We start from the raw sequence: 20,470 nt of genomic DNA, 5'->3' as shown, positions 1-20,470 counted from the left end.
ATTAAGTAATGCTTGTATAGGCTGCTAATCTATTTTGACCCTAGAAATGCCATATTCTATTTATCATCTTCATAACTCTCTCTGTCAGTCATTCCTCCTTGGCCTCTGTCTGATCTTGCCCCTGTATGTGACAATTGTGTGCTCCTGTGTTTTAACAGTTAAGAACCGCCACCTTGCCAATGTGGATGTGGAATCCTGTTAACCCCATCAGTATCAGTGAGCCCAGTCTTGTAAAGATGCCCCTTTACTGCCAGCCCTGGCCTAGAGGGAATCAACTCATGAGTATCTTAGTGAATCTGGCTAGCATATTCCTAACTGGTTTGCTAAATGATTTTTCCACTGTGTTCTCCTTGCTTGGTTTTTCGAGCTGTACTAAATATCCATCCTAGCGTGACTTTGAGTCTTTTACTCCTTTTATATCTGCCTGCCATGCAAATTCCGTCATTTTTATCTTACTTGGTGTAAACCTCTATTTTTCCCCAAGTTTACGCCAAAGGACCTGTGATCATATAATTGAATACTTGTATGACAGGGAAGGTGACAACCCAAATATTTGGAGGACTTTTGGCGACAGGTCAGACTTCAAATTGATTCTCTAAGTCTTGAACTGTCATCATGGTTTACTATTAAAAGGATGGCATAATAGGGCCAGGTAATAAATAACGTCTTTAGACCCATGCTGATTATTTGCATAGCCCCTGACTAACAGGAAATATTTGTACTTGATATTTTGTTGGCACAAAGAGCACATTGGTTTCCTGTTCTATAAAATAAAAGATATTGAATTGGTAAAAGCCAAGTAGAAGCCTCAGAAATTGTCTTCCAAATTTCCACCAGCCAAGATAGTAAATCAAAACAATATTGCACCCTTGGGTCTAATGACAAAAATCAGTGCCACGCATAGAGACCTAAAGAATACAGAGGTAATAATCCTCATCATATATCCATTTAATATACCAGTTTGATCCACACAAAAACCAGATGGTGGTGTATGTAAAAACCAGGTGGATCCTTGAGCATTATAGTGAACTAAGTAAAATCAATGAAATGGCAACCCCAATTGGAGCTTTTGTACCAGGTAAAAAGAATCTTTGTTAAAACTGATCAAAATTTCTTTGAGTATGTATTATGTGACCATTGATAGGGTGGAAATATAATGTTCAGAAACAGCTCAGATTTACTTGGACTAGAAAATAGTATGCACTTACAGTCTTTCCCCAGCACTGTCAACAGTGTTTCCCCAAGCAGAGATGACTGCTCTCTGTCATCATGTATTTTGAAGAGACCTGGACCTGCTGACATCTCAAAGAACATCTCATTGTTCCATTGTGCTAATGACATCATGCCATTAGACTGGATAAACTATAAATGGAAATATATATTGGAGTCCTTGGTAAGAATGTGTGCTACAGAAAGGGAGTGATAAATAAACTCCATGAAAATTCAGAGGTCTGCAACATATCAAAATACTTCTGAGGCACGCAGGGATGTCTGTTCCAAAATAAAGGGATTCTAATTGTGTCTGGTACTTCCAACCACAAAGCAGAAAGCACAATGCCTGCTAGGTCTCTTTGGGTTCTGGCCAGCATATACCACACCTGGAAATACTGTTTGGACTTATATACTAGGTGAGATAAAAGGCTGTTAGTTAGTGGGGACCACAGAAGTAAAAGCTCTGCAGTATATTCATACTGCACCACAGGAAGCATTGCTTCTTGTGCCATTTCGCTCAACAGACCTTCTGGTATTAGCAAGTATTAGAAAACCCTGTGGCTTTTCTTACAAGCCCAATGGGAACATCTAAAACAGACCCCTAGATTTACGGAGCAAGTCTATGACATCTATAGTGCAATATTATATACCTTAAAAACAAAAAACAAACAAACAAAAAACCTCATGTGTTTCTAGGTCCTGATTACTAATGAGATCTTAAGTTATCAAGCAGTCAAAATGGCTTACTATGTGCTGCATTTGTCTATAAACCTGTGCAGGAGCAGCAATCTATCTGGTAACTGGAATTTGTACATATAGGATCAAGCATGAGCAGGCTTGGGTGGTGTAAATCAGCTACATAAATACTTGGCCCAGAACCTCACATCCTCCACCATTGGTGTATCAGAGCCTCTTCTTTAGCTGGTACCATTGTCTGTATGGGAGATACCGTAACTTAATGGCAGTGGAAAAAAATGCCTAAGATTTGTTTACAGATGGATCAGCTGAAAATGAATGGTGAATACACTATAGCCTTACTCAGGAGACACCTTGAAGGACAGTGGTGAGGAAGAATTCTCCTAGTGGGCAGAGCTTTGGGTGGTGCATTTCATCATGTACATTGCATGGGAAGAGAAGTGCCCCAAGGTAATGGATTCATGACAGTGATGAGTGACCCTTTGGCTGGTCAGAGGCCAAGAGGGAGAGGGCTCAATTTCCTCTTTTCATTCCTATGTCCTTTTCTTCCTTTCCACAGATGCTGATCTGAAGGCAAACCTCTAAACAACTGCTGCACACATAGTTATCTCAAAGTCTGCTCTGCAGGGAAGCCAACCTGCCACAAAGCCCATAGTCCATCCATGGATGCCTTCAAATCCAATTGCTAATGTGTTATTTTACCAGCCACACACTAAGGGGTAAAAAAACACAACTTTTTTCATTTTCTTGTAACTACGCAAAGTATATTTTGGGGGAGGGGGAAATCGAGGTTAGTGTCAAAGCAGGAAACAATTTAGTTATTTTCAGATAAAACTCATTCATATTTTTATTTCTTATTTGTTATGTGTAATGTAATCAAAATCTAAATTTCTTCCTTCCCTCTCTTTTATTCATTGAATTGATTCTAAATTCTGAGAATAATATGAGACAGATGGTTCTTAAACTCTCCTGCACAGATATCTCCTAGTATATACAGTCATTCATTGTGACTTTTTTTTTTTTTTTTTTTTTTGGCTCTGTTGGGTCTATGTTACTGCACACAGGCTTTCTCTATTTGTGGAGAGCAGGGGCTACTCTTCGTTTTGGTGCATGGGCTTCTCAGTGGGGTGGCTTCTCTTGTTGTGGAGCATGGGCTTTAGGTGCTCAGGCTTCAGTAGTTGCAGCACCTGGGCTCAGTAGTTGCAGTGCACGGGCTTAGTTGCTCTGTGGCTTGTGGGATCTTCCCAGACCATGGATCAAATCTATGTCATTTGCATTGGCAGGCAAATTCTTAACCACTGTGCCACCAGGAAAGTCTGCCATTGTGACTTTTGGACTTCACCATTTCTGCTTCTTAGCTATTGACATTTCTCCACTGGGATGGAAGTGGCCGTGGGGGTGGAGATGTGTCACTGAGGTCATTACATCTTCATCTGGCCTCTTGTTCGTATGGTCTACTCTAATAACTTATGCCACAATGGCCTTTGCATGATCATGAAACCCCTTTTAGGCTGGTAGTTTTTCTTTCTTTTTTTTAAGCTCTTTATTGGAATATAATCACTTTATATTCTTGTACCAGCTTGTGAGGTACAGCAAAGTGAATCAGCTGTATTTATACATATATCCTCATATCCCCTCCCTCCTGTGACTCCCTCCCCCTCTCCCTGTCCTGGCCCTCTAAGGCATCACCCATCATCGAGTTGATCTCCCTTTGTTACACAGCAACTTCCCACTAGCTATCTATTTTACAGTTGGTAGTGTATATATGTCTATGCTACTCTCTCACTTCATCCCAGCTTCCCCTTCACCCCGCCACCCCCCCAACCCCTTGTCCTCCAGTCCATTCTCTGCATCTGCATCCTTATTCTTGCCCTGTCATTGGGTTCATCAGTACCATTTTTTTAGATTCTGTATATATGAGTTAACATACGGTATTTGTTTTTCTCTTTCTGCCTTACTTTGCTCTGCATGACAGTCTCTAGGTCTATCCACCTCATTACATATAGCTCCATTTCATTCCTTTTTATGGCTGAGTACTATTCCATTGTATATATGTGCCACAGCTTCTTTATCCATTCATCTGTTGATGGGCGTTTAGGTTGCTTCCATGTCCTGGCTATTGTAAATAGTCCTGCAATGAACATTATGGTACATGTTTCTTTTCAGATTATGGTTTTCTCTGGGTATATGCCCAGGAGTGGGATTACTGGATCATATAGTAGTTCTATTTTTAGTTTTTTAAGGAACCTCCATCTGTTTTCCATAGTGGCTGTACCAACTTACATTCTTACCAACAGTGCAGGAGGATTGCCTTTTCTCCATACCCTCTCCAACATTTATTGTTTCTAGATTTTTTGATGATGGCCATTCTGACTGGTGTGAGCGGATACCTCATTGTGGCTTTGACTTGCATTTCTCTAATGATTAGTGATGTTGAGCATCTTTTCCTGTATTTGTTGGCCAGCTGCATGTCTTCTTTGGAGAAATGTCTGTTTAGGTCTTATGCCCATTTGTGGATTGGGTTATTTGCTTTTTTGATATTAAGCTGCATGAGCTTCTTGTATATTTTAGAGATTAATCCTTTGTCCGTTGCTTTGCTGGCAAGTATTTTCTCCCATTCTGAGGGTTGTTTTCTTGTCTTGTTTATGGTTTCTTCTGCTGTGCAAAAGCTTTTAAGTTTCATTAGGTCCCATTTATTTATTCTTGATTTTATTTCCATTATTCTAGGAGGTGGGTCCAAAAGGATCTTGTTTTGATGTATGTCATAGAGTGTTCTGCCTATGTTTTCCTTGAGGAGTTTTATAGTGTCTGGTTTTACATTTAGGTCTTTAATCCATTTGGAGTTTATTTTTGTGTATGGTGTTAGGAAGTGTTCTAATTTCATTCTTTTTTAATATTGCTGTCCAATTTTCCCAGCACCACTTATTGAAGAGGCTGTCTTTTTTCCATTGTATATTCTTGCCCCCTTTGTCAAAGATAAGCTAGGCTGGTAGTTTTCTCCTCCAGCTGTTTTGCTTATTCTTTGGGAGAACATGAAATATTTCTACTGCTCCTCTATGTCTTTGTCATGCCTCAAGGGCCTCAGGCTGTCACCATGCCCTCCCTGGCCAGTTTCGGATGCATCTCTCTCTATTCTCCTGCCCTCTCACAAAGATACCTATGGCAATAGCCACCCTCTGAGGGTTTCAGTTCCAAAGGGCAGCATTAGTGGCAGATACTCAGAGATCCCTAAGATTAAAAAGGTGATCCAATATCCCTGCACGATGGTTGTTAAGATGTGTAAGGCACAGGACCTGCTATAATGGTGTCAAATACTGTTTATTATCCCTAGCACATAGATGCTTTATCAAGTCTAGATTATGAAAATTATCTCATATTGTCAAACATTCTTCCCATATCTATTGTTTATGGCATAAACATCACTTTGGTATTCAAAGACAGATTTTGTTTTCTCTCAACTTATTGTTTCTGCACAAAGCTTCAAGAATTCCTATTTAGAGATTTAAAAGTTAAGATTCTTGGCATACATGCTTTATCAACCATCCACCGAAGGCAGTTTGTGCTAGATCTCTTCCTTTGCCCCTCAAGAGATAAGCAAGGCAGAATATGCCTGTGAGTTCACCCCTGTAGAACATATCTCCAACTTCCGCACCCAGCTTTGTCAGGAAGGATGACCTCTAGGTAACACGTGTACTGTTTCCCATGCCCTCTTGTTTCCTGTTGTACTCCCCAAAGGCGGGGGGGGGAGGCGTTGCAGCAGAAGGGTAGAGGGAAAAGGCATGAGAGATCAGGGTATTTCCCCCTAACTCTCTCCCTGCAGGGTTATCTAGAGCTAGCTGTGACTTAAGACACTACTTCTCTCAAGGCCACAAACTCCCCACACAAACTTCCTTCCAGATGCCAGGAAGTGCACCTTTTGACTCGGTGTGCTAACTGCTTATCTGCAAAGCTGGTAACTAGAAGTTATTGCACTGCCTCTTGGGGTTCCTGCATGCCTTCCCCTCTGTAGATAATTAGTTCTTAAAATAAATCCACTCTTTATTATTCTTCAAGAGTGACATCATTTTTCTGTTTGAAGAAAGTCTTCACTGCTGTGTGAAGTGTGAAAAGTTACTGATGATAGGAAGTCACTGGGAAAAAAATGTTTGTAAATATGAAAATGCTATACATCCCCTTAGGCTGACACAGTTACAGACAATAGTTATAATATTTCAACCATGTTTTCAGTTGTGAAAAAAAGTAGAACCATTCTCTAAATTTCTTTAGCTGTATTTGGGATTTTCTTGCTCAGAGAATGGCTACTACATTCTGGAAGCATCCACTTCATACTATCAGGGTGAAGCATCTGGTCTATGATCATTCACCTGCCCTCACTCTCATCTTTTAAGAAGCTAAGCATGTATACCCTTTATTTGGTTTTCTTCCAAGCCTATGTGAATTTCTGTTTCTCCTTCTGGCACTTGTCACTTAGAAGGGAGTCTCTCCATTTTCCTAAACTGCCAATGTTGCTTAATCACTGATACTGGGAAATGTTCTGTTTTTCTGTGTGCAATGGTAAAGAAGTACCCTTGTGCAGTTGCCTTAAAAGTATCCCCATTTTTAAAGGTGACTGAGTTCCAATTCTAGTCCTGAATTTTGAAAACAGAACCAATCCCTTGCTCATTGAACTCCTGGGGTGGGGGAAGCCAATGACAGAGCTTCCTCCTTGAGACCCATCTCACTTCTAAAACTAGTCTCCCTCAGATCCTTCTTTAGCTCAGGCAGATTTTATATAAAATATTTTATTTTGATCCCATTTTTTCCCTCTTGTCTTTTTTGTGCCACTCTGGTGTTAAACTGCCAATTCCCTCAGAGCATTTTTTCCTATCTGCTTATCATAGAAAGTTTTGATGATCTTTTCAAAATGCAAATTTGATCATGTTGCTCCTGCTTAAAATACTCCAATGGCTGCCCTGTAATCCAAGGATTCCATAATATATGTAACTTATATGACTATACATTATACATACGTAAGTCTTTCGCCAGGTCTGGAAGATATTGCATAGTCTGGCTCCTGAGGCATTCTCTATCCCATTTGCTACACCCCAGCTACATTGATATAATATTGATTTCTTGGAAATATTATGCTTCCTCCCATATATTTGCATGTTCTCCTTCCTCTATATCCCCCTTTTCATACTAGCTCTCATTTTTAATTTCAATCTCAGTTTAAGAATTTCTCTCAGGGAAGCTTTTACTGACTTCCCAATGCAAGACAACTCCTTTGTTGCATCCTTGCATATTACTAGTGTAGACATAATCTTTGTCCTATACTTAAAATGAGTCATAACATTTATCTATATAGATCTATCAGTTTCAATTTTAAAAAGAATCCATCTCAATTACTCTCCAGTCTACCCTTTTGTTGATATTAGTCTCTACTACCACAGTATAAACTTAGAGTAAAAGCCTTGTCCGGTAAGACATGACAAGTTTCACTATTGTTTTTCCAACACCTAGCAGAGTGCCTGAAATGTGGTGGGCTTTCAGCAAACAACATATGTAAGGAATAGTTATATGTCAATCTTCTTTCATGCCTTCTTCCTTCACACTAACCTTCAGTTCATTTTTCCTTTACTCTAAAACATGCATAATCTTTTCTTTTCTTTGCATTTATTTTTCTTTTCACTTTTTTTGCCTAACTTCATCTATTTCTTCAAGCCAGGGTTTAAATATTGCTTTCTCATAAAGATATTCTTGGACCAAAAAGATTATGAAATAGGTCAACTGATATTTTTCACTTAGCATATATACAGTTCACTCATAGCAAGTATTTAATATATTTGTTCCTCAGTAAACTGTAATAACCATAAGATATCAAAAATGCCCTTTTTGGGTACCATTTTGAATGTCTCACACCTAGAACAAAACCTAGCACCCCGTAGGTGGTTGCTCCTCATAGTGTTACTTATGAGGTTGCAGGGTTCCTGAATTAATATAATTCAAGAAGATTCTTACAGTGAGATGTGTTTGAGTTGTGTCATCAAAGAAATGACATTATTGACAAGGTTGATCTAGTACTATTTATTATATTAAGGCTAATTATGGAGACAATTATCTTGGCCAGAAAAGTAAAATAGTACCAGGAGCATCTGAGAAGCCATGCCTTATAACCCAATGCTCGCCTAACTCCTAGTCATAAGTAGCTTGTTTCATGCGCTCCAGTCATTTCTATTACATATTTATCAAGCAGCTTCTATGGAACACTCATTGTTTTGGGTACTTTGTAGGATAAAAGGAAATGTAAGACATATTCACTGAGTTGAAAATGCTTATGGTTATGTAGATGAGAATGCAAACTTACATTACGCTATTAAGGCCAAAATTTTACAACGTAAAAACAAAGAGCAAATTGTGTGGTCTTGAAATATAGGCACTTAAAGAACAAAGTGATCACTAGAGGTCAGAAGAGACAAAACAAATGTCTTGAAGGAACTAGGATTTGAGCTTTTTCCTGAAAACCGAATAATATTTGCTATAAAGGATGAGGATAGTATTCCTGGATGATGTCTACAGAATCATTAAGCCATTGCAAAGCCCCTGGTTTTAAAAGATGGTATCATCTCTGCCATCTGTAGTCATTGATAAGCAAAGTCATACCCAGTGAAGTCACATCATCTCCTGCCACCCTATTTACCATTAACATTTCAGGTATTGCTTTTTAAAAATAAATTAGAATATATTATAAACACAAACTTCATTATGATTGATTTAATCCTATTTGTGTCTCCTATAGCCAGAACAGAGTACATTTTTTATTGATCTCTTACCCACATTCTTCTGCTTTACTATTACTAAATAAATTTTGACTTATGAAGAATGACCCATGGAATCAATGTCATCTCCTACTCAATAGAGTGCTAATTCCTGTTACTAAAATGGTCTTCTTCTTATTCTAGAAATGTAATGCATATGTTGCTTATTATAGGATTTCAATAAAATATTGATGCACTAATACCGTATCCACTTAAAGGATGTGAGGTCAAGGGTTCAAGAAGAAGGGTAGTCTATTCAGAGCTTCATCATAGAAGGATACTCAACATGCAGGGTCTCTCGATGGAAGAAAGAAGGATGCCCTGCTGTTATGCGTTTCATGGATTTTGCTCTAATAAGGTTTGTGTCATCTAACAGTTCTGGAAGGGACTCTGTGAAGTGGGAATGTGAAGTAAAATTTGTTGTATTATGTTAAACGGGCCATATTGAGATTTTTTAACGTGACTATCATTTTATGCTGTTGTATTATTATTTATTTAGTACTTTATATTTATAGGAGTATAGCACAGAAAGTATAAAATCTGCTTTAGATAGAAATTTTTAATTAATGGACTTAGCCTATGTTTGGGGAAAAAAGTATTATTAGAGCCAGACAGAATCCCATCACCCAAATATCTATGCACAATATTAGCTGAAAGTCATAAATTTTTATAAAAATTGCAAAATAATTTATTGAAATGACAACTATTTGAAGTGAGAAACACATTTCTAAATATATCTATTTTTTTTAATGAAAAAGACATTCAGTAGGTTCTGGTACATGCTCCAATTTTCCTAATGTTCTAGTGTAACTATCTGAATAATTTATTTTCTAATTTGTTCTTGATGCTTCTTTTTCAAGGTTTGGGGATCCTTTTGTGAAGATCCAAGTAAAGTTCTTGTGCTTTGCTATCTGGGCTGGATGTCTGCCTTGGGGGTCTCAGCCCTTGCTTTATGCAGTGGGTCAAAGTACAGTCTTTAAAACACATCTTTCTCAATTGTCTTCTACAGACAGCTTTGCTTCCTTCCAATAGAGTCTGCAAAATGCTGGCTTCCTGTTTGACTATTTAATAGTGAAGTTGTATCTCTTAGCCTCTGTCTCTCACCTAAACATTCTGAATCACTGTGATTGACAGAATTTTATCTGCTGGCTGCATTCTTACATCCACAACTTGCCTTCTGCTTTTCATGAGTGTGTGAGCAATATGTTTAATCCTTTGGGCTGGAAGCACTATTTTATTTAGCTTAAGAGCTGAAAAATAATTACCTGGTTCTTACCAAGCTCCACAGCATGTTCTTTCTAATAAATTAAATAACCCTTCATTAATGATAGCTCTGGATCTGTGGTTTAATCATCTCATACCAGTTTTATGTAGACTACCTTTTCAGATGTATTGTTTTACTTGATCTTCTTCTGATATGTTAGGAAAGGAAAAAAGAAATACACACAGGTACACACACACATACACAGGATGTGATTTGTTTCTTTTTAATCTGTTGCTTTGGTCCCTATAAAACTATTCCTTCAGGCTAAGGTGTCTGGGGCTATTGCCTCAGATAGGGAATTATGCAGCAGGATACAGAGAATAGAGTCAAATTACACACTTCTAAGTATCTAAATAGCCTTGAAAAGCAGGGTTTTGATTTGCAAGGACAAATCTTTTTGAGAGAGAAAAGGTTTTGGAATTTAGAAAGTCTGCTTTTGCATATCAAAAGCAAAATCCTAAAGGAATCAAGGCTAAGGGCTTCTGCCACTATAATTTTTTTTTTCTCTTTTTTGGAAAAGTCAATCTCCCCATTTCCTTGCCAAGCAAAACTAGAAAGATAGGGAAAAGCAATTAATTATTGGCTGACATGGATTCAGAAATTGATTCAGACCTATCAGACACTCCCTCCTCAGGCAGTGGGAAACCCCGATAGGGTTTGGTTTGAATAAAGGGTTGCTAGAGCCCTGTATCTCCCTTGCCATTGACACCCTGTGAAATGGGGAGACTTGTAGAAAAAGCTCCTGAGCCAATATTCTGTGGAGGTAGGGTTGTTGACATAGTCTCAGGAAAGATTTAGGCAGAAAAGACCTGAAAAAACTCCCAGTCCCTGTGGCTCAAATTAGGGAGAATACTCAAATGAGAAGGTAACATTTATCAATCCAACTGGGAAACGTCTGAGAATAAGAGGGTGCATGATTATTTATTAAGCCAGCATAAACCATCCAGTCCAGGGAAAACCGAACATTATAGTAACCTTACAGAGCAGCCTAGATGCTCCAGGGGAGAGCCAAAGGATCCAGTATGAACTCACAGATGGCACAAAATAGACTATATTTAATGCTGGGACGGTGAATATTTCTTTAGATGCCAGAGGGAACAGATCCTGGTAATGAAAGCTCGTGGAGGGAGTATAGACATCTTAAAATATAATACCATTGGACAGAAAATGACTACACGTATCCAAAATTCCTATATGCTTAACAAAAAATGCATCAATAGTCAATCTAAGAAAGAGAGGGAAATTTTTATTTGAGCTAGTCTGAGGATTATAACCCAGGATACAGTCTCTCAAAGGGCTCTGAAAACTGTTCTGAAGAGGTAAAGGGGGAGGCCAGAGTGTATGTGATTTTGCTGAAGGGGATTATAAACAAACAAGCGCACACCTCAGTATAAAGTTGCTGCTAGTTACAAGGAACAGACATCTCAGTTAATGGTTTTAGTGCTTTTCTAAGTGTCGAAAGATACAGGAAACTGGGTTTGTAAAATTTCCTCTTGAAAATATCTAACTATCTGAGGACCTGTTCTGCCAGTTTTCCCAGAGCACAGAACGGCTCCTCCTGATCTTTGCCTTGAACTCTTTTCAGGGTGTGTTTTACGTTAGCCACTACAGTGGCTGATAACTTGATTCTTGTAGAACTGCATGGTGAGCAATTTTCTTTATTTTGCAATCCCTTCTCTTTGGGTCTTAATTTCAATTAAGGTTTGGGAGGCATTTCACCATCAATTAATCCCACGGCGCTAGGAACGCTTATTCTCAGGTCAGGTGAGGATTTGATTTTGTTGATAGGTCACCCAGTGTGCTATTACTGGACTAGCCTCTGTTAACAGTGACGAAAAACCACTGGACTGCCTGTCTTACTAGTCTGCTATGGTCCAGGAAATGGTTCCCTCTTGTTGCTTCTTCCCATATCTAGAGTCACAATATTACAGTGATTGATCTTATAGAACCATATTTTTGATCAATTGTTTCAAGTCGCCCCAATCATCATTAATTTTGTCTGAGGCTCAGTCACATATTTGGTAATGCAAGTACTAAACCCCTTATAGGATTGCGAAAGGAATGTCATCTTCTAGGGAAATACATGACTGGTATCAGAAGAAGAAAAATTGATCTTTATGGTAGAGCAGGTATTTCTGCCTTTGGGGAGGTCTGGTTAACACATAACTCAGATGCACAATGCACACTAGAGGGGAGGGAGGAAGCCAAAGGGTAGAGGAAAAGTTTTATGTTTAACTTTTTCGTGTCTTGCCTTACAGTGTGAATTTTTATTTCATCGATCCTAGCTAAGACTAAGTAATGTAGGAGATAAACAAGGAAGCAGAGCGTCAGAAAATTATAAAAAGGCTAAGAAGACTATTCAGTGTTTAAGTTTATACTTACCAGCTAACAGATATATGACGACTTGAGTCAGAATTTAAGCTATAGAAAAATAGACTTACTTTTATTTAACTGTTATTGGCTTCAGAATAAATATATGAGCGACACCCATAAACTAAACAGAAGGGGAAGTATTGATTCCTGTCCTAGGTGCTGGGACAAGAGTTGTATCATCAGGTTCTTTGTGCAATATTTACAGTATGTTTCTTTCTTTTCTCCCCCTGCTTTTGCTAATGCAGAGTTATCCCTTAATCCACACTCTCATAGATCTATCTTCTTTTTCTTGAGACTGGTAGTAAATTTTGGGGATCAGAGTGGGATTCTGAATTGGTTTGATCAAGATGATGTGTATTTATTTTTCTGCCTTTTATTTTATTTTATTTTGATAGTAAATCCTTCTAGTAAAGGGTCTGGCATCCTATTTTTTCATGTATCTTCATAACCCTTATTGATGTCTATCAAAATCTAGTCATATTTGCATGTATTTTTTATCCACACTCTACTCCACCATTAAAATGTAACTTCCATAAAGGAGGGAAACTTGTCCTTTTTGTTTTGATATTTGTGGCTGATACACACATAACAAGCACAGAGTAACAATTTGTTTAACCCAATCAATAATGAAGAAGCAGTTGAGCCTCATCAAGTGTGACACTAGAACAAACAGAATGTTGACTGATTAATTTCAAGTTTAATTTTCATGAGTACCATTTAATTAATTATACTGCATGTGAACACACTATCGTAGATGTCTCTAGAAGGGTCATTCTCAAATCCTACCATGCTTAATGATCACTTGGTGAACTAGATAAAAGTGTAGATCTTCAAACTCATCATTAAAAATTCTGCTCTAGTGGATATGGAGTAGACCCCCCAAAATCACTTAGCAATCATCTAATAGCTACTCTAAAAAATATGGTCAAGTTATCATTTCAATTCAGGCTCCAGAGCTTTTACTCAGATTTCACTATGTAAGGTGAATTTTGTATACTTGCTAGCATTTTCTCCCCACTATTTAGTATTGATTTTTATTAATTATACACCAGTAAAATATATACCAATTTCATACTATATTGAAAAAATATGGAACATGAAATCAACTTTGATAAAAAGGTTGCATGCTTTTGACTGACATTGCATGCAGACAGGGCCTACATTTTAAGCATATTCAAATGATGATCTCATGAGATAGATTTAGTAATCTGCAACATTAGTATTAGACCTAGTATCCAAAGAGGTATATTTGCAAAATAACTGGGATTACATTTTGGAAGAAAACATGTATTTATAGAAAAAGGTCACAAGGATGATAGAAATATATTAAAGTAATCACAAAGTTCGTTCTGCTATCTGTTCTCAAGAGGACACAGTCATGAGCTCTGAACTCCAGATGTAGCTTCCTTTACATATTCTGAAACTATATGTCAATACATCTTACTAGATTTAATCTAATAGATATTTAGCTTCTAAGAGCATGAGAAGCATGTAATTATAACATGAGCAAATCCATAAAAACTTATGTCACAGTGTATCCTAACATGAATGGTCTGCTGTTTCTCTTCATTTTATTAGATCCATTAGTAGCTTTTTACATAGTCGACTTCTGATAGGGTAAGACCTAAATCTCTAGCTCAGACCTATCTCTTCACCAAACTCTTGATTCATATATCCAGCTCAGTAGATATTTCCATTTGAAAGTTTAATTAGGCATCTCAAATTCAATCAACTTATCCCAAACTGAACTCCTGATCTTCCTGCAACCAAATATGCTCTGTCAACAGCTTTCCCCATCTCAGGTGACAATTTTTCCATCTCTTCATAAGCTCAGTTTTGAAACTATATTTTTATCTTTGAGCACTTTCTCTCTCTCGTGCTTACATGCTTATCTTTCTTCTAAGAAATCCTATTGGCTCTGCTTTCAAAATATATACTATCCAATTCCTTTTCACTTCTTCACAGCTAACGAACTGATCCAGGCCTTCTTCATCGCTTCCCTTGTTTGCTGCAATAGTCTCTGAAAATGCCTTTGATCTTCTACCATTGCTCTACTGTATTTTATTCTGAACACAGAGGTTGGAGGAAGCCATTAAAAACATAACTCAGAATACGTCACTTCTTAAAGTCTGTAATGGATTCTTATCTCATTTATAGCAAATCAGAATCCAGAAAATGACCTATAAGACCCTATGTGATCTGGCCCTACTTAGGTCTCCAAAATCTCCCCTGAAAACGTCCCTGTCCTTCATTTCTCTCTAGCCACACTAGTGTTTCTGCCTTCCCCACACTTGCCAGGCACAATGTTACGTTAGGGTCTTTGCTCTAGGTATTGCCTCTTGTTTGTCTCTGCTCTGTCTTCTGATATATATGTGGTTAACCAACTCACTCCTTCCCAGTCTTTGTTCAGAGCTCACCTGGTTAACAAGGTCTACCCTATTCGTCCCATTTAATATTGCAACCTGTTTTCCCCTCTCATTGTCACCCACCATAAGCATTTTGAGCCCCATCGCCACTCTACATTTTCTTTTTACATAGCTATTATGGTCATCAAACAAAATATACGGTTTCCTTGATTATTTATTCATCTTATGGACGCACACTACTGTAAGAAATATACACGTATAGCTCAAAGAATGACCATAAACCAAAAGCTGTGTAACTGCCACTGAGGTTAAGAAATAAGCATTGCAAAGAGTCCAGTACTCTCATATCCTCTCCAATTGTTCTTCTCTCTTACCTCTGCAAAAATTATTACTACCCTGATTTCGCATGCTTTAATTAAATTTTGTAGGTTTTGAACTTCATCGACAGTAGTGTGTGTGCACACGCATGTGTGTGCTTTCCTTCTCTCAGTAGTATTTTTGGGAAACTCATGCATGTTGTTCCATGCAGCTGTAGTGTTTTGCTTCTCACTATTGTATAACTTTTATTGTATAACATATGACAATTTATTTGTTTATTCTATCAGTGAAAGGGCATTTGAGATTATAATCTGTGTTGTTTGTAGTCTATTTCACCTCCAAGTTTTTAATTTTGATGAGAAGATCTTTACTGTTTTATTAATTAATACCAAAACCCAAGAACAGTGCCTGGAACATTTCAAATAACTCAATAAATATTCGTGGAATTAAAATAAATTAACTGGAGTGTGGACAAGATTCCACTGGCCTATTTTGAAGTCCAGTGTTGAAAAATAATGCAAATCCTTATATATTTTTTGGAAAGTTTTTACTCCTATATCACTGGTACTTTTATAGCATTTACAGGAAACTGGCAAATAAAATAATGATGTGGGGACTATATTATCAGTGAATTTAAGCAGTTTGGAGAAATAGAACTGAAATTGGTTTTGATGACCTAAATATATCACCCAAAATTGAAAGATAAGATCTAACCACCATTGTCAAAAAAGTCTGACACTAGTATTATATAAATAAGATTGAAGTGTCAAGTGTCAATAATGCAAATTCTCATAAAATATTTAAAAATTTGCAAATATCTAAGAAACATCCTATTCCAATACACTAGAAAATCTTGTTTTGCCTAGTCATGAAAAGTAGGTACCTGTACAGACATGAAACATTTAAATGTGTAAACTTAATTTCTCTTTTATTGTATTGTATGTGTTTTATAACATCCAAGAGAGGTGAATTATCAACTTATTAATGGCTTGTGTAACACATTTAATTAACTGAATTAATAATGATCAGTGACATTACAGGAGCTATCCAATTCATTTACTAGGTAATAACATACTGGTTAACATTGAAGAAAAGTGGCCAGTCATTATCAATGTATCATTGTGCATTGCGCTAACATTAAACAGATCAAATTAATGTAGTGTTACTTTTATCTTAAGCAGGCTTTAATGAACATTTCATCATTTCAAAATGTTGCCATGACATATTATCAAAATATCAAATGCTTAACTTAAGGTTCAGCATAAAAAGGTTCATTTGATACTCATATTAATGAGAACTTTAGTTATTTTTTTTCTTCTGTTGCAGGTGTAATTAAAGACAGGTATTATAAAGGCTTTTTAAAATTACTTAAATATATAACAGGACCACCTTCAGAGTTGTACTTATGAGGAATAATAATACATTTAAAGCTATGGAAATTCTTTTTCACACTCCACTTTTAGCCAGTTGGTCAGTTCATTTCTATTAACAGACAGAAATATGACTTCATATTAATGATGGAATCAAAACAGATGGAGCTATCTAATGGTTCAGGCAGGAAATTGGAGTAGGAATTATAGCTTCTTACCCTTATATCTACTCTGATTCACTAAATGACCTTGGGCAAATTACTTAAGCTGCCAGGTCAAATTTTCTAAGTGCACGTCTTCTTTTTTTAATACCCAGAGCTCATATTAACAGAAAAGGAAGTTCTGGAGATATAGAAAAAGGAAATTATATAATAGAGAGTAGAGGAAAAAGGCTTTCGCATGAAAGAGATTAAGTGGCTTACCCAAAGTTTCACAGCTGATGGGTGGGCTGTTGGGCATTCGTTCACATTCAAGTATGTGACTCATTGGCCCTCAATTACCAGGCTGTTACCATCACCATGATAACTGCCTTGATTTTGGTTATGATAGTATATGCGTAAGATTTATCTGGCAAATGAGCTATCTAATAAATGTTTTAGTCTTTTCTCCAACACCAAATGCTGTCAACTTTTTCTCTTAAAACAGCTTTCAGATTTATGTGCTGTTTAATCCTGACTCCACTGCCATAATTCTAATGCTTGTCCTTCCTTCCTCATCTGGGCACTCATTAATCTGAATATTGTTGTCAGTGACTCAATTGTTTTCACATTTATTTCAGCTTTCATGCTTTTTAATACCTATAGATATTACTTAAGGCCACCAAAATGTTTGGAGAGCACTCAGAAAAAACAGAGGGCTCCGTCAGAACTCTTCAACATGACTATTTACCAGTCCTGAAATAAAAGAGCCTGAAAAGGAGAGTGAAATATCCCCATTTCTGTCTTCTTTTTTGTTACTGACCAAATTCATTAAATTAAAACAGTACACTGATTTCTCTCTACTATATTGTTTGAATGTATCCACAAATTTCCATACACACTGGCATTTTTCTAATTCAGGCTTATATTATTCCTTGGAAATTTTTGTCTAATCTGCTCATCTCTAATGCTTCCTCCTCACATGTATTCTCCACATCACCTATATATGTCCCTATGATCCTTTTAACATCTGTTTTAGTCTAGTGTATTAATCTCAAATAAGTATGCATTTCTAATTTCTTGACTACATATAACTCTCATAGGTCTTTGCTGATGCTTTTTTCTCTGCTGGAATGGCCATACGCTTCATGTTTCTAATATTCACCTTTTAAAACTTGACTTGAATTTCACCTCCAGAAAGCTTTCATTCTTTGTTCATGTCAATTATTGGTGTTCTCCTTTTGTGTTCCGACAGTACGCTGTATATATCACTACAATTATACTTATTCCATCATTTTATAATTATGAGATTTCTGTCTATTTTTTCTGTCAAATTTTGTTCCTTTAGAGATGGTGATATATAAAACTAGTTCAAAATGTCAAAAAAAAAAATCACACCAGATGAAGTTAAACAGTCAATAAACAAACAAACAAAACAACAACAAAAAACCCTTTATTCAAGACTATTGCAATAGAGGAGAGAGATTGAACCCAACTCTGTTGCAAGAAAAGATAGGAGACTTTTTAAGCAATGGGATGAACTAGTCAAAAAGTACTGGAGGGCATTAAGGGGGTAGTTGGTCAATGTGATTAGGCCATTTTTTAGTGTCTTTGGTCCTTATAGGAGTTCATCTCCTCCTATCCTCCCACAGAAAGTGGGAGATAGGGGTGCTATCTTCCTCAATGGTTGCATTTTAAAAGGATGGCCCCAGTGTTCTTTATGAAGAAAGATGTTTCTGGGTTATAAAACAGGCAAGAAGTTGGGAGAAGATTTACATTTTAAAAGAGCAGAGAGATAATTTACAATTACAACTTTTCTAAAGTAAATACACTAAGAAAAGGCAAGTCAAGGGCCTAAAGTCAGGTAGAAACCTGTCTATAGTTTAGTCAAGCTGAGGAGAATGTTAAGCCATCTTGGTCAATACATACATTCACAGGTCTAAGACATGTTAAACACTATAAATGTTACTTTACTGTTACATGCTACACATTCAAATGGTATTCTAGCACAAATATTTTCTTTAAAAATCTCATCATTATTCTTGCCTAATCACAGGTACACTGGGCATTAGATGCTGGACAGAATATGCAATTTTTCCTGGCTTTAGTTCCGTTGTTTGTATGCTGATGAGTTTCTTCTTTCTTTTTTTTCCCTCACCTTTTCCTTGAGGCCTTTTCTGTAGGTTCTGGCTCCTAACAGCCCTTACTTCTGGCTTTTGCCAGAGAGGTCCTATAGCCTCTTGTATCTAAGTGTCAAACCTGTTCCTGGTTCTATCCTGGGAGCTCAGGAACAATTCTAACTTTATACTAAGCAAAGAAGAAGACACTCTCGGGGGCTGGCCCCCTGGCCGGCGGTGACACACACTGGCGTAGACACGCTCCCGCCATGGTGGTGGTGGCACCCGCGCAGAGCCCGGCCGCCAGGGCCCCCAACGTCCTGCTGCTGTCCGGCCAGCCCCGGCCGGCCGGGCTCTGCCCATCATGGTGCCGGGCCAGCGAGGGGCCAGCCCGGAGGCGGCGAGCGGGGAGGCCGCTCCAGGCTCGCAAGCGACAGCGCCTCACGCACCTGAGCCCCGAGGAGAAGGCGCGGCAGAGGACACTCAAAAACAGAGTAGTAGCTCAGACTGCCAGAGACCGAAAGAGAGCTCGCATGAGTGAGCTGGAGCAACCAGTGGTCGATTTGGAAGAAGAGAACCAAAAACTTTTGCTAGGAAATCAGCTCTTACGAGAGAAAACTCATGGCCCTGTAGTTGCGAACCAGGAGTGAAGACAGCGCTTAGGGATGGAAGCCCTAGTGACTGAAGAGGAGGCGGAGACCAAGGGAAAGGAAACGGGGCCGGTGGCCGGGTCTGCTGAGTCCGCAGCGCTCAGGCTACAGTGCACCTCTGCAGCGGGTGCAGGCCCAATTGTCACCCCTCCAGAACATCTCCCCGTGGGTTCTGACAGTATTGACTCTTCAGACTCCGAGTCTGATATTCTGTTGCACATTCTGTTCAACTTGGACCCAGTCATGTTCTTCAGGTGTCCCTCCCCTGAGTCTGCCAGCCTGGAGCAGCTTCCAGAGGTCGACCCGGAAGGACCTGGTTCCTTACCAGCCTCCCCTTCTCCATCCCTGGGAACGTCATCAGCCAAGCTGGAAGCCGTTAATGAACGGATTCATTTTGACCACGTTTATGCAAAGCCCCTAGTCTTAGAGATACGCTCTGACAGAGAGCCAAGCTAATGTGGTAGTGAAAATTGAGGAAGCACCATCCAGTGCCTCAGAGAAAGATCACCCTGAATTCACTGTCTCAGTGAAGGAAGAGCTTGTAGAAGATGACTTCATTCCAGAGCTGGGTATCCCAGATCTGCTTTCAACCAGCCACTGCCTGAAGCCATCTTCCTGCCTACTGGATGCTTATAGTGACTGTAGCTATGAGGGTCCCCCTTCTTCCTTGAGTGACATGTCCTCTCTGCTTGGTGTAGGACACTTTTGCCAGTGAACTCTTTCCCCAGCTGATTAGTGTCTACGGAGTGATCCAGTACTGATGTCCTTTTGTTGACGATTACACTGCCTGGAGGATAGCACAGAAGCCTGTGCTTCATTCAAAAAGCCAAAGTAGAGGGTGTATGGTCCTAGAGAATTACTCTGAAGTATTTGTTCAAACCTCATAGGTCACCCCAAGTATTGTCTTTTGACATTCAGCGGTCCAAGGATTACAGATTCTGAGGTTGTACTTTTACCTTAAGGGCAGTGGTTTGCCTTAAAGTACTTAGATAAGGGTCACTGGAGAAGTGTCTTAGACATGGCAATAATGAATGGCCCTTTATTATTTCTCTTTCCCCTTCTTGGCATCCCAGGCTTGCCTCCGATTTTAGGTCCTTTAGTTTGCTTCTGCAAGCAGAGAGAACACCTACCTGAGGGGGCTCCTTTTCCCTCATGTACAGTTCAAGTAAAGAT

The 20,470-nt window shown here is 38.4% G+C and overlaps 1 pseudogene; it reads left to right on the top strand.

The window, feature by feature from the left end:
- The first annotated feature begins 18,916 nt into the window (after window positions 1-18,916).
- On the top strand, window positions 18,917-20,108 carry LOC130835297 (uncharacterized; annotated as a pseudogene).
- Window positions 20,109-20,470: the final 362 nt, after the last annotated feature.

Source organism: Hippopotamus amphibius, chromosome 13, assembly GCF_030028045.1.
Source record: "Hippopotamus amphibius kiboko isolate mHipAmp2 chromosome 13, mHipAmp2.hap2, whole genome shotgun sequence".
In the NCBI taxonomy this organism is placed as follows: Eukaryota; Metazoa; Chordata; class Mammalia; order Artiodactyla; family Hippopotamidae; genus Hippopotamus; species Hippopotamus amphibius.
The sequence above is the reverse complement of the archived record's forward strand: the minus strand, read 5'-3'. Positions and strand labels throughout refer to the sequence as shown.